Source organism: Dama dama, chromosome 6 (assembly GCF_033118175.1).
Source record: "Dama dama isolate Ldn47 chromosome 6, ASM3311817v1, whole genome shotgun sequence".
Lineage (NCBI taxonomy): Eukaryota > Metazoa > Chordata > Mammalia > Artiodactyla > Cervidae > Dama > Dama dama.
The window spans coordinates 16,298,985-16,312,567 of record NC_083686.1 but is presented as its reverse complement, the minus strand read 5'-3'; the positions used below and the strand labels follow the sequence as shown (position 1 = coordinate 16,312,567).

The 13,583-nt window shown below is 40.4% G+C and overlaps 1 protein-coding gene across 5 annotated transcripts in view; it reads left to right on the top strand.

The window, feature by feature from the left end:
* Window positions 1-13,583, top strand: part of ARHGAP24 (Rho GTPase activating protein 24) — a 621,697-nt gene that overhangs the window by 318,243 nt on the left and 289,871 nt on the right. The window lies entirely within an intron of this gene.

The following is a 13,583-nucleotide window of genomic DNA, read 5'->3' as shown; positions in this document are numbered from 1 at the left end:
TAAGAAAAAGGGAGTTAGGAATGTGGTTTTTATATATTTGGTTCTGACTGACCCTGTTGATGTGATATTAACATGGATTTCATCACAGCCTAGGGTGAGTGTGAATTTATTTGTGTGACTAATATGTAATGCATATCAATAATGCTGGTGCAGAGGCAGTCAGTAAAACATTTTCCCCAGATTTATAAATGCTGAGAATCTAAAATGCAAAAACATATTTTCCTCCCTCAGTGAAAACAGCTGTAGCTCTGAGTTCATCTGGCTCACAGTGGAATCCATGACTAAATGTTAATTAATGCAACTCAAGTGCAGAAAGGTTAGTCAGATGCATTGTGTTATTTGTTTCCCCCCAGGGAAAACATATTGTAAGAAACCTGAGTCTTGTTTGCTCTATTAAAATCTTGTTATACTTACTTCTTAGTGGAATACCCTATATGGAACCAAATTCCAGATGTTGCAAAGTCTTTGAAGTATCATTAGAGGAAATTTCTTTCACTATTTATTCTCAAACATTAGGTCTGTTAGCTTTGAAATGAGCATGGTATTAAACTGGCAGCTTTGATTCTTCATCTCCAATAATACTAAAGGTCTACTTTCTCATGCAGTCTCCCATTTGTGTAGATATTGCACTTTTTGGTGAAGATGTTCTCATATACACTGTTCTAGAAAGAGCTGTGTCTTCAAACCCAGAAAGTCACAAAACCTCCTTTACAAGGTTGCAATTCTAGGGTATGTGTTTCATGTGCAACACATAAGAGAATGGCTTTTAATGAGCAAAGCTTAAGGAGTTTAAAACTGTGTGGTGTGGAATCTGAAAGCTGTCATTTCAAAAAAATTTTTTTTTCTCAAGGAAGTTCAGGGTGGCTGCAGTAGTCATGGAAATAAACATACTATGCCCATAGCTCATTTGAAAAGATGCTTCCTGAATAATTAATATAATATGTAGTAGCTTCTAAGTTAGGTTTAATAATTCTGAATCATCTTTGGCAGTAACAAGAGACTTGTGCCAAATGCTTCTTTAAAGAAAGAGTTGAAAAAATACTATGGCTGCATTGGGAATCCAGTGTTTGTGCCATTAATCTTGGTCATCAGAACTTTGGGGTATGTCCCTACATTAGGATAGAATTTCCAGGCAAATGCGTCTGTACATGTATTGGAATGGAGGGATCAGTTTCACATGATTTTAACCAGTTTTTGCAAAAATCAAGATTGCCTAAAGATAGCAGGCCATTTGATTTATCTTTGTAAGTTAGAATGACAAGATACTATTTTTTAATCATTCCAATTGTGTGACAGTTTGATGTGGGAAATCTGGAAAGTTGCAAGAGTGTTTTCATTTGTCAGAAAATGCAGGAGACAGGAAGGAGTGGAGAAATGTGATCAATGTCTTATATAGAATCTTCTGCAGGACTGCCTGTCTGCAGATCCTCATAACACATACTTATTCTACACTGGCTTTGTCTGTGGAATTCTCTCGATCACCACTTCTGAAAATTCATCCTGCAAATGATACTTATGTATCCAGCACAATTCTGTCTTTATGGACAAATATCGTAAGCCCAACTACCCAAGGTACAGTCAATGAATAGGATTAAATACTTTAATCATACCTGCTTGTAATGATTTTCAGTAAAAATGGCAAATACCTCCAAAAGGCTCTGCCAAATATTCTAGCACTATGTATGTACACACACATTTGTGTATGAGTGTGTGTGTAAAATTGTGTGTACACACACACATAAATACACATATATATACATATAAAACAAAACATGCATATGTATATTATTTATATACCATCAGTACCTATAAAGTTATACCTTTATAATTTATTGATATATATTATGTAGGTCAGAATTTTTGTTTCATTTCATTTCTGTTTTTGCATTACTCTGAAGTGTCCTGTGGAATTAAATGATAATCATGTGTAACTTTGAGAGAAAACCAAGATTTTTCAACAGAATTAAGAGTTTCAGGTCTTTTTATAGTATTTAACTGCACTTGTTTTGTATTGCATTTCTATGCAGATTTTAGACTTCTGTAAAAAACTATGTGAAAAAAAAAACTACCATAATTTAGGGTTAATTTCTTATAGACTACTATCCCATGAAATGAATTGTCTCTCTGAATTATGTCATGATTTATAACATTTCGCTCCAATTGTTTCCTATTTATCTGCTTGCTACTCAAAAAGGAGAAGTTAGCCAAATTGGCAAATTTGAAGACTTTGCTGTCAGACATGCCAAATTGTAGGCTGGAGTGAACTTTTATAGCCAAGTGCTAAGCTTTGGGGAAATGTGGTTGAGAAAGGAATGTTGGCAGACTTTCGTGTATAGTACTTGAAGAAAGAAAATGCAGTTGGTTTTGTTGCTTCTCCAAATGCGTTCTGTGCATGTTTCCCTTGTGTTGTTAAAATAAAATAAATAGAGTAATTAATGGAATGATGATGTCTTTGCTTAGAAGAATATTTTGCCAGAGGGAGAAAAAGAAGAAGTAATTCAGAGACAGGGAAAAAGAGGCAAGGAAGTAGGCACTTTATCTAGTTAAAGAACCACAGCTTTCTTCTCATTACTGTATCCCTAATACCTGGAAGTGTAACACAGGATGCTGAGTACTTACTGAAGTGTGTATATTTACCAGGTTTATGGAGGAAACGAAGTGTATGTATTTACCAGATTTATGGAGGAAACTCAAGCATATGAAATGGGTTTATTGTTGGCAGTAACTACCTGGCTTGGCTGTGTTGAAGGCTTACATCCTGCTGTGTGGGATCGTTGCCCGTCCTGGTGCAGCAAAGACCTCTTTGTGGCTCTAGTGGCTGAAGTGGGGGGAAGCTCCTCAGATCCTGTTTCTTACTCCTCTGCCTTCCTCTCTCGTCATGATACCAGGAGAAAGATGGAAGAAGATAGAGATCTTCCTCCAGTGAATCTACCCACTGTGGTACAGCGTCTTAACACTGGCTGGCTATTACTTGCATGCTAAGTTGCTTCAGTCATTTCCGACTCTGCAACCCTATGGGCTGTAGCCCACCAGGCTCCTCTGTCCATGAGACTCTCCAGGCAAGAATACTGGAGTGGGTTGCCATTTCCTTCTCCTGGGGATCTTCCTGACTCAAGGATGGAAACTGCTTCTCCTAGGTCTCCTGCATTGGCAGGCGGGTTCTTTACCACTAGCGTCACCTGGGAAACCCTAATGGCTGTTGCATCCCGCTTCAAATGCTGCCTCTCTCATGTGATGCATGTGTAGATTATGTAATGTCCCTAGAACTGGAAAGTCATGTCATGTGGTAGGAGCCTCCACCTTGAGCCTGGTCCTGGTGGGATAGCAACAAAATGACTTAAGGGCCAGCTGCTTTCTTTGAGCTTATTCAGTGACCCGGAAACTCATGTATCCTGATCTGCCAAGTAAGGGTAAAGAAAACTGTTTCCCTCAGTACCACCCTACTCCCCATGAATCATGAGCTTCATGCCCAGCAGTTCAGTGGTTTCATACCTCAGGAGAGTCTTGAACTTGGAGAAGGGCTGGGTGACAGTTCTGGCTTCAAAATTGATGACCTACTCACTTGTGCTTCCCTGACTTGTTCTGATGGTTTGAGAGAAATTCTCTCCTCTCTCCTCAAAAAAAATCGTATATGTCTTGAAAACTGTTATAACCAAGTGGCGCGTCCTCTTTTCTAGTCTTTCTCTGGTAACAGTCCGGGGCAGGGAGATGGTGTTTGGGTTTCTTCTCTGAAATGCATTTTCTCCTATAGGGAAGCCCTACAGGGAAGTGGCCAGGCATAACTTCCACTGATTTTTGTTTTAACTTAAGTAAGGTTTTAGCACTTTTTTCTTCAGATTTAGATCTTAGCAATTTCAGGATAATGGAAAGGCAACTTTTTGTCTATGTATATCTATCATCTTACATTGAATTCCAAGCAAACACACGGATGAAGAGTTATGTTAGGACGTTTACTGGGGGTTCTCTCTGGATATACTCCTTCTCCAAGAAAGTGAGGAAGGCAGGATCAGGCAGAAGAAGCAGCTGGCCTGCTGCGCCATGGCACCTGAGGTCTCAGCTGATGCTGTGGGGAGCTCTGGAGCTTGGACACTTCTTAGGGTCACTCTAACCTTAACCTGAGTTTGCAAGCCTTTGTTTCCTGGCATCAGCTAATAAAGTCATTCACTGGGGGGAGGTGAGATAAATAAACCCAGGTGAAGCAGTTCTGCATTTCAATAGAGAGAAGTTTCCATGAGGACCTCTGTGAGCCACAGAGCCAATATAACAACCTCTAGAATCTAGACTGAGCATCACAGTATCCATTAGAGTATCTATAGCTTTACTTGTATCCAGCTTTCTGTATCCCAGACAATGTTACAGACTTTTTAGTTTTGGTTTGTTTTGTCCTTTTTTTTTTATTGCATGCTTTTTAAATGTATCAATTAACCCTCACCACATTATTGTTTCATCCTCAACTCTATTATTATATCAATTTCCAGATCAAGAAACTGAGGAACAGAGAAGTAGTTTGATCAAGGTCAAATAACTAACGCTAGCTAGTAAATGTGAGTGTTTGTGTGTGTGTGTGTGTGTGTGTGTATACATATATATAATTCATTACTGATTTTATGCATCTATGTATTCTGGCTTAACATATGAGACAGAATATTAGAGGCTGGGGCCTAGTTTTTGAAATAATGAACTTGTGAACACTTTTTATTAGTAGTCAACGAAGTGGATTGTATCTCTTAGCTTAAGGATGAGCATTTGGGCACTTGAAGTAAAAATAGGTTTTTTCATTTACAGGCAACAATTTATATGTATAAGCCTATCAGAAAAGTGTTTTTGTTGTTCTTCAGTCGCTAAGTCATATCCGACTCTTTGCAACCCTATGAACTGCAGCACACCAGGCTTCCCTGTCCTTCACTATCTCCATGAGCTTGCTCAAACTTAAGTCCATCGAGTCGGTGATGCCATCCAACCATCTCATCCTCCGTCGCCCCCTTTTCCTCTTGCCCTCAGTCTTTCCCAGCATCAGGGTCTTTTCCAATGAGTTGACTCTTCACATCAGGTAGTCAAAGTTTCGGAGCTTCAGCCTCAGCATCAAACATTCCAGTGAATATTCAGGGTTGATGTCCTTTAGGATTGACTGGCTTGATCTCCTTGCTGTCCAAGTGACTCTCAAGAGCCTTCTCCAGCACCACAGTTCGAAAGCATCCATTCTTCTGTGCTCAGCCTTCTTTATAATCCAGCTCTCATAGCCATACATGATACTGGAAAGACCATAGCTTTAACTATACGGACCTTTGTTGGCAAAGTGATGTCTCTGCTTTTTAATACACTGTCTAGGTTGGTCATAGCTTTTCTTCTAAGGAGCACCTTGGGTAAAGATGTTGGCTTAAAGTTAGAAGGCCACAATTGTACTCTCATGAAAAAGAGGGAAGAAAACCACACTTGTCGGCAGTGCCCTTTCATGTATATGAACAACTTTATCAAAGGAAGTATCTGAACCCGTAATTTTTTCCTTCAGAAAATTGTTACACACTGGGATTCAATACTGTTCATGACAGAACTCACACTGCTGAAATTGTTCTCACTTCTTCACTAGACCCCTCCACACCCTGGGCAGGTTATCATTCACTGTCTAGCCATTGGTCAGCACACCTAATATGGTTCCTTTAGTGGGAATCAGTCCAGTGACCTGCAGTGTTGTCCAAGCAGAGACTCATTACAAGTTTTAAGGGCAGTTACCAATATTGCAGATTTCCCAAGCCCAATCTCAGTGCAGTGCTCCAAATCAATAATGACTAAAACTTAGAGGTTTTCCTCTCTTTGTCCTTCCCCCAGAAAGAGAAAAGAAGAGGTGAACACAGGAGAAAGTTGGGTGAAAGATGAAGAGGCAACTATGGGAACAAATTAAAAAAGAGAAAATTTGAAGGGTAATTTGAAATGATTTTTGTCTGCCTGGAAATGAAATTAACCCTTCCACAAAGGAGAAAGTGTCATTTAATCTCACCTTTAGCCAGGAATATACTAATTGTTAAATATCCTTAGATAATTACATGCTACTTATGTAAATTTTAAGGAAAAATATTTCCATTTTAACTCTTTTCCAGAAAGATTTTCAGGAGCTAACTGAAAAGATAGAAAACATGGGTGCCTAGAGAGTCCAATAAATGAATTATGGATCTTCTTGCTTAAAAAAAAAAAAATGTGTTTACCTACCACAATTGCAAACACTTTAGGGGGCTTCAGCCTGGAATGTGGATTCCAGCTTTGGAACTGTACCTTAAATTTAGGGACCTGAGATGTTATTAATCTTTATCTCTGTCTCTGTATTTAGGTATTTGTCTCTATGTTCCTATAGATCATCTGTTTCATCTAAACACATATTGCATAAACATGACAATTATTTCCTATTATGTGTAACTATGTAGGGTACAAACGTGGGTCAGTATCAGTTTTTTACTTTTACCACCCTGATTCACTTGTGAGTTTTTCCCACCCTGGTTGTATGATTCTATAGCTCTTGCAGACCTATTTTATGTATTTACAAAAAAAAAAAAAAAACTTTCTAGATAGAACGTTTCATGGCTCTGGAGGCTATAAAATTTTTAATTTACCAGAACTTGAACTATTTAGGTGGTCAGTGCAGCTGTGCCATATAGCTGTGCTATGACCATCTGAGAAATAGACAATTCTGAGAGATATCCATGGGTGTCTCTGAGAAAGAAAAAAGTGTAGCCGGTTTTTTGAGTTTTTGAGATAATTATGTGACATCAGTGAGGAAAGTTTTTCATCCATGTCGGTTTTGCAACTCCTTCTAGGGTGATCAAATAATGCTATTGAATAAGTTAATTTGCTGTCATTCTAAATGTAAACCAGTATTTGGCATCTACTTTATATGAAAATGTGGAGATATTTTAATAGCATTTTAGTATAGAAGTTGGTCATTTTCTTGATTACTGGTTAAATATGCTGCTAAGGCATTTAATATACAACACTCCCTTTATTTTATCCCTTTTGTGTTAGTACTGTAAGTTGAAATCCATGTAATTAAATTTGTTACCCAAAGGCAACTATGACAATCTCTTTTTTTGTCTGCCTAAGTCTGTAGGCAGCCCTGAAGCTTGTATTTTTTTTTTTCCTTTGCTTGGTTAATGTGTGCAAATCATTTTAAGAATGTGAGTAGGAACTGTTTATGGTATGAAAACATATTTCTATATACACAAGTAGTTCTGAACATGACTTAAATAAATGCATTGAAAATCAGCATGTTTTAAGTACTGTCTATTCTATTAAAAAAAATGTATTGAGATATTTGCTTCAAAATTCCCTTCCTACTTAGAATGCTTTAAAATATACATTTAAAAGAGGCCATGAAAATAACACAAGGGGCATTTTTAAATGTTTGTAATTTCTTGAAATTCCAGCTACTCCCCTGTCAGCCAAAAGACATTTGGAGCACTTTATAAACTGATCTTAAGATCCACTTATGAGAAGTGTCCATCTGAGGATTGTCTGACAGTGTTTGTAGACGTGTTGACCTACTCACATTTAATTCCATCATTCATTTTATATCCTACTTCAAGGGTCAGAAAACATTTTCCAGAAAGAAAAGAAAGCAAGTATTTTAGGCTTTGCTGGCCATAAAGTCTCTGTTACAACCATTCAACTCTGCCATTGTAGCATAAACAAATGGTATGGCTATGTTCCAACAAAACTTTTATTGGGCTTCCCTGGTGGTACAGTGGTTAAGAATTTGCCTTGCAATGAAAAGGACACCCGGTTCAGTCCCTGGTCCAGGAAGATTTCCCCATGCTGTGAGGCAACTGAGCCCACGTACCTAAAGCATGTGCTCTACAACAAGAGAAGCCCCTCGACGAGAAGGCCTGGCACTGCACCTAGAGAGTAGCCCCCTGCTCGCCAAAACTAGAGAAGCCTTTGCACAGCAGTGACGATCCAGTGCAGTCAAAAAGAAAAACTTTAGTAATGAACACCAAAATTTGGATTTTATATAATTTTCAAATATCAATAAATGTTATCTTCTTTGGATTTTTTTTTTTTTTTCTCTAATCAGTTAAAAATGTAGACAGTGAGCCAGATTTGGCCCATGGGCCATAACTAGCCAACTCTTGTGCTAGATTAAAAACAGCAGACCTATGAAAAGGAGTGGGAAGATACTATTATAAATCACTAATCCCCACTGGTGCCACCAGAGCCAAAATTAGAACTCTGAGACAGCCTGTCTCCCCAGTCCATGGCATTACCCACTGCTTCAACATCATGATTCGGGAGCTTTTTGCCAATATTTTTATTTAGAAGCTCCATCTCGGAATAATATCTTTTTTCTCCTCCCCCGCCCCCAATCATGATGAATCTAAAAGATTTTAGTGACCAAACTGAAATTTTCACTTTAAATTCTGTCTTAGGTCCTTCAGAACTCTAGGATCTGACCAGAGCTGAAATCTGTGATGTGCTTTGAAGCAATGAATACTGTTAATAGGAGATTGGGTGTGCCTAGCATGAAAAACATTCCCTATACTTTGTTCAGTCCACACACATTCAAGGTGATATTCATTAGTATTCTGAGACAGAAGCATCCCTTGAAAGATGAAATAAACTTGGTGTTTCTCCTAAACCCTCCTTTTCACAATGTACATGAGCATCTTAAAACTCTAAGTGTGTGTACTATGCTTAGTCACTCAGTTGTGGCCGACTCTTTGCGACCCATGGACTGTAGCCTGCCAGGCTTCTTTGTCCTCGGGGATTCTCCAGGCAAGAATACTGGAGTGGGTAGCCTATCCCTTCTCCGGAGGGTCTTCCTGACCCAGGAATTGAACCAATATCTCCTGCACTGCACGAAGATTCTTTACCAACCGAGTTATCAGGGAAGCCCTTATCAATCCTAGAAGAAATCAATCCTGAATATTTATTAGAATGACTGATGCTGAAATGGAAGCTCCAAAACTTTGGCCACTTGATGTGAAGAGCTGACTCATTGTAAAGGACCCTGATGCCGGGAAAGATTGGAGGCAGGAGGACAACAGAGGACGAGATGGTTGGATGGCATCATTGACTCAATTGACATGGGTTTGAGCAAGTTCTGGGGAATGGTGAAGGACAGGGAAGCCTGGCCTGGCATGCTGCAGTCCATGGGGTAGCAAAGAGTCAGACATGACCGAGTAACTAAACAACAAACTCCAGGAGATGGTGAAGGACAGGGAAGCCTGGCATACTGCAGTCCATAGGGCTGCAAAGAGTTTGATCATATTTTAGGGCTGTGAACAAGGGTCTCCTAATCTTGATGAGCCTCTCCAGTTTGTTCAATCTTGCCTTAGGTGATTTCTTGGCTGTTCCTCCCTTAATTAGCAAGGGCTTGTTTGTTTGTTTTAATTTGCCTTTTGGAATTCAAGGAAGGTCGTGGAGGTTAGAATTTTGCCTATAAGAAATGAAGGACAAAAAAGACCTCTGTGCCTGGAAGCCCCACAGGGCCCTGTTTGTTTTCACCCCCACCTCTCATTTATGAGCATGTGTCTACTACTATCCCACCAGTTTCCCTTTAGTGTCAGTATGAGAAACACTCCCATGATTTTTAGAGCTCATGCTTACTGAATTATGAATCAGTCCCTGTACTCATGTATGTCAGGTTTTAAATACAACAGTTCATTTAATGTAAATACAATTGTGGTAGATGTCATTCCCCTCACTGGTCAACAGTGATACAAATTCACATTCCTAATAAATGCTAGAACTGGGCTTCATACTCATCTGAGCCCACAAAACCACCACATGCTGCAGCTTTCTTGTACTAATGAGAATATGAATAGGTTTATTTTAGGGCTTCCCAGGTGGCTCAGTGGTAAAGAACCTGTCTGCCAATGCAGGAGCTACAAAGATACACGGATTTGACCCCTGCACCAGGAAAGTCCCCTGAAGAAGGAAATAGCAACCCCCTCCACTATTCTTGCCTGGGAAATCCCAAGGACAGAGGAGCCTGGCAGGCTGTAGTCCATGGGGTCACAAAAAGTCGGACACGACTGAACACCTGAGCACACACGCATACTAGCTCCCACAGAAACAGATATCCTAGAGTTATGAGAAATAAGGACGACAAATGGAGAAATGAGGTTAGGGATTTCAGAGTTCGTATACTCTGCATTTCCTTCTTCTCTCCCTGTGATTCATGTTTCTTGTGTTATCTGTAGTCTCTTCCTTCTCCATCAGATGGGACACTTTTTTAAAAATATAACTATTTTTAATTTTTTTTAAGTGGAGTATAATTGCTTTACAATGTTGCTTTAGTTTCAGCCGTACAACAAAGTGAACCAGCTATATGTGTACATATATCCCCTCCTCTTGGACCCTCCCCAGCCCCATCCACGCTCTAGGTCATCACAGAGCACCGAGTTGAGCTCCCTGTATTACACGCCAGGTTCCCACTAGCTAGCTATTTTACACATGGTGGTGTATATATGTCATGCTACTCCCCCAGTTTTCCCCACCCTCCCCTCCTCCTCCTGTGTCCACATGTCCAGTCTCTATTTCAGCCCTGAAACATAGGTTCATCTGTACCATTTTTCTAGATTCCATATATATGCGCTAAAAAAACAAACAATATTTGTTTTCTTCTTTAGAACTTACTTCATGGTAATATATGCTCAATGCATGTTTGCTGAATTATTGAATAGAATAGACCTCAGTTTTATCATTCAGAGAATGATTTCATTGGATTTCATTGGATTAGCTAAAATGAAAAGAGCCTTGCAGCTCTGAGGTATTTAATTTCATCACTGTTCTTTGTCTCTATGCCTTAGGAGACTGGAGACTGAAGAAGTGCATTAACTCTACCGACTCTCTGCTCTTTAAAAGCAATCTGCATTGCCTCTCCCTTCAGCCCTTCGTAACTACTCACCATCAATCATGTCATTTAGTACTTCCATGATAGAAGCTGTTTATGAACAAGTTATCTGCTAGGATAAGTATGATCCCTCCCCCCCATTGTTCTCTGTGGCCTATTTTTGATTATGTCCTCGCAGGCTGTTTGTGTTCATCTTTTTTTTATCCAATAATCATCAAGGCCTTTGCAATCCAATCAAGCTCAGGAAACGGACAGTACAGGGCTAAATGAAGGTCAGTGGCTGTTACTAGGAAAAGAGGATTTGTCCTCTTTTTCTGTGGCAGGACTTCCTTGAGCTGTGTCGTAGGGAAGGAGTGTGTCTGAATGAGGCAGTGGTCAGTGAGGAGAACAACTGTAGGTTAGAAGTGATGTGGGAGTAAGAAAGAAACATCTCACAGAAAATGCAACATATCAGGAGGATGAGCGTGCTGCAGAGCAGCTGCTGATAATTAGGGTGGGAAATAAGCTGGCAGCAAGGATGGAACCAGCATAGCTCCACATCCTGTGCCAACTCTCACGGAACCACGGTAGCCTTTTTCATTTTTCTTCTTCTTTTTTTTTTTTTTTCCTTGTGATTTTCAGTATAAAACTGAGCTGAACTGGTCTTGAATGTTTCCAAAAGTGAAACCTCAAGGACCGTGTGCATCCTGGGGCCTGGGTGGCATCCTGACTTTAAAAAAGATTGTTATCTTTGTCTATTGACTTGTGGGTTCATTGGCCCTGTCTGTTTTTCAAATGCCTCCTTTCTTGAGAACTGTCCGTCTTCACAGCCCCATGACCTGAGGACTAGCAAGGCCCAGATGGAAGTCCAGAGAGATCCTGATTCAGCAGAAATGTATGATCCTACCTGCTAAAATCCCTCCACCGTAAACAAGAAAGCTAGTAATTTGAAATAAAGCCACCTCGTGGTTATAAAATCCCTATTTATTCCAAGTGATTTGCTAAATACTTTGGTAACTACAAAGCTCTTTGCTTTTGGTATATGAGAGTAGAATAAACCTAGGACCTAAGAGAAGAGATGCGTAGGGAGAGAAGACAAGGTGAGCAAAGAAAGCTATGAAGGCCTCCCTGGAGGCCAGGGTAGGAAGAGAAGGTATCAGACCTCCCTGCAGACAGGCGTGCATTCATGCTTGTGCCTGCTAAGTCACTTAGTCGTGCATGACTCTTTGCGACCCCATGGACTGTAGCCCACCAGGCTCCTCTGTCCATGGGATTCTCCAGGCAAGGATACTAGAGTGGGTTGCCATATCCTACACCAGGGGATCTTCCTGACCCAGGGATCAAACCCACATCTCCCGTGTCTCCTGCACTGCAGGCAGATTCTTTACCACTGAGCCACCTGGGAAGCCCAGCAGTAGTTTTAAACTACACATTTGTGTGTCTGTGACAAGAAATACGGAGGAGTGGAAAGAGTGCTTATTAGTCTGCTTAGGGCTGCCATTACAAAGGACCACAGACTAGGAGGCGTAAACAGCAGAAATTTATTTTCTCACAGTCTGGAGGCTAAAAGTCCAAGATCAAGGTGTCAGTAAGATTGATTTCTTCTGAGAGCTCTCTGTTTGCCTCGTCTGCCTTTTCCCTATCTTCACACAATTCCCTCCATGTGTGACTGTGCCCTGATGTTTCTTTCTGTAAGGACAGCAGTAATATTGGATTGGGCTTTCCTGGTGGCTCAGATGGTAAGAAATCTGCCTGCAATTCAGGAGACCTGGGTTCAGTCCCTGGGTTGGGAAGATCCCCTGGAGTACATGGCAGTCCACTCCAGTACTCTTGCTTGGAGAATTCCATGGACAGAGGAGCCTCATGGGCTATAGCCCGTGAGATCTCAAAGAGCCGGACATGACTAAGCAACCAAGCACAGCAGAATACTGGATTAGAGCCTACCCTAATGATCTGATTTTAACTTAAACACCTCCTTAAAACCCTCTTTCCCAATAGGGTCAGATTCTGAGGTGCTAGGGGTTAGATCTTCAACACCTGTATTTTGGAAGAGCACAACTCACACCATGACAGAGTGAAAAAGGTGAGATATTACTGTTCTTCCAGAGGCCTCTCTTTTTATGGGGCACACTCTTTCTCACATTTCCTGCTTACTATTCGAGCCCTATTCTTTAAGGAAATAAGCACAAATTCAAACCTTGTTGTTTGTACACCAAGCTACAGTTCAGAATTCCACTCATCTCTTTCATGAAGGTTGGAAAACCTGAGTGATTTACCAGCCTGAGTATTAACAAAACTACATGTGAAATAGAGATGGAGGCTGCCCAGAGAAAGACCTGATATTTTACATCTAGTTAGTCTTTCCTGCAAATTGTCCTTGGGTTTAAACTTCTCCTTCATTTTGTTCCAGGGTTTGTTTTTGTTGTCCGTTGCTTTTATCACTTTGCCTAAGGAAATCGACCAGGCATGTAGCCTTGTGTCATTGTTAGTAAGTAGTCAGTGTCTTTGGGCTTCTTTTTAAAGTCCAGGCTCAATTTTATTTGGGAGCAAACTCCTTTCCAAAAGTGGTTCATTTTTGCATTAAGTACGACTGTGATGTGTCTAGTCAGGGGAGAAAGCCAAAGAAACCCTTGATGGATTTCATCCAGTTGCTCAAGCCTTCCACAGTGAATTACTAACTTGTCACTCAGGGTGTAGAGGAGCAGAGTATCAAGGCAGGCAATTAAGGCTTCTGGAAAATGATTAGTGCAGGGGCATGCCATGA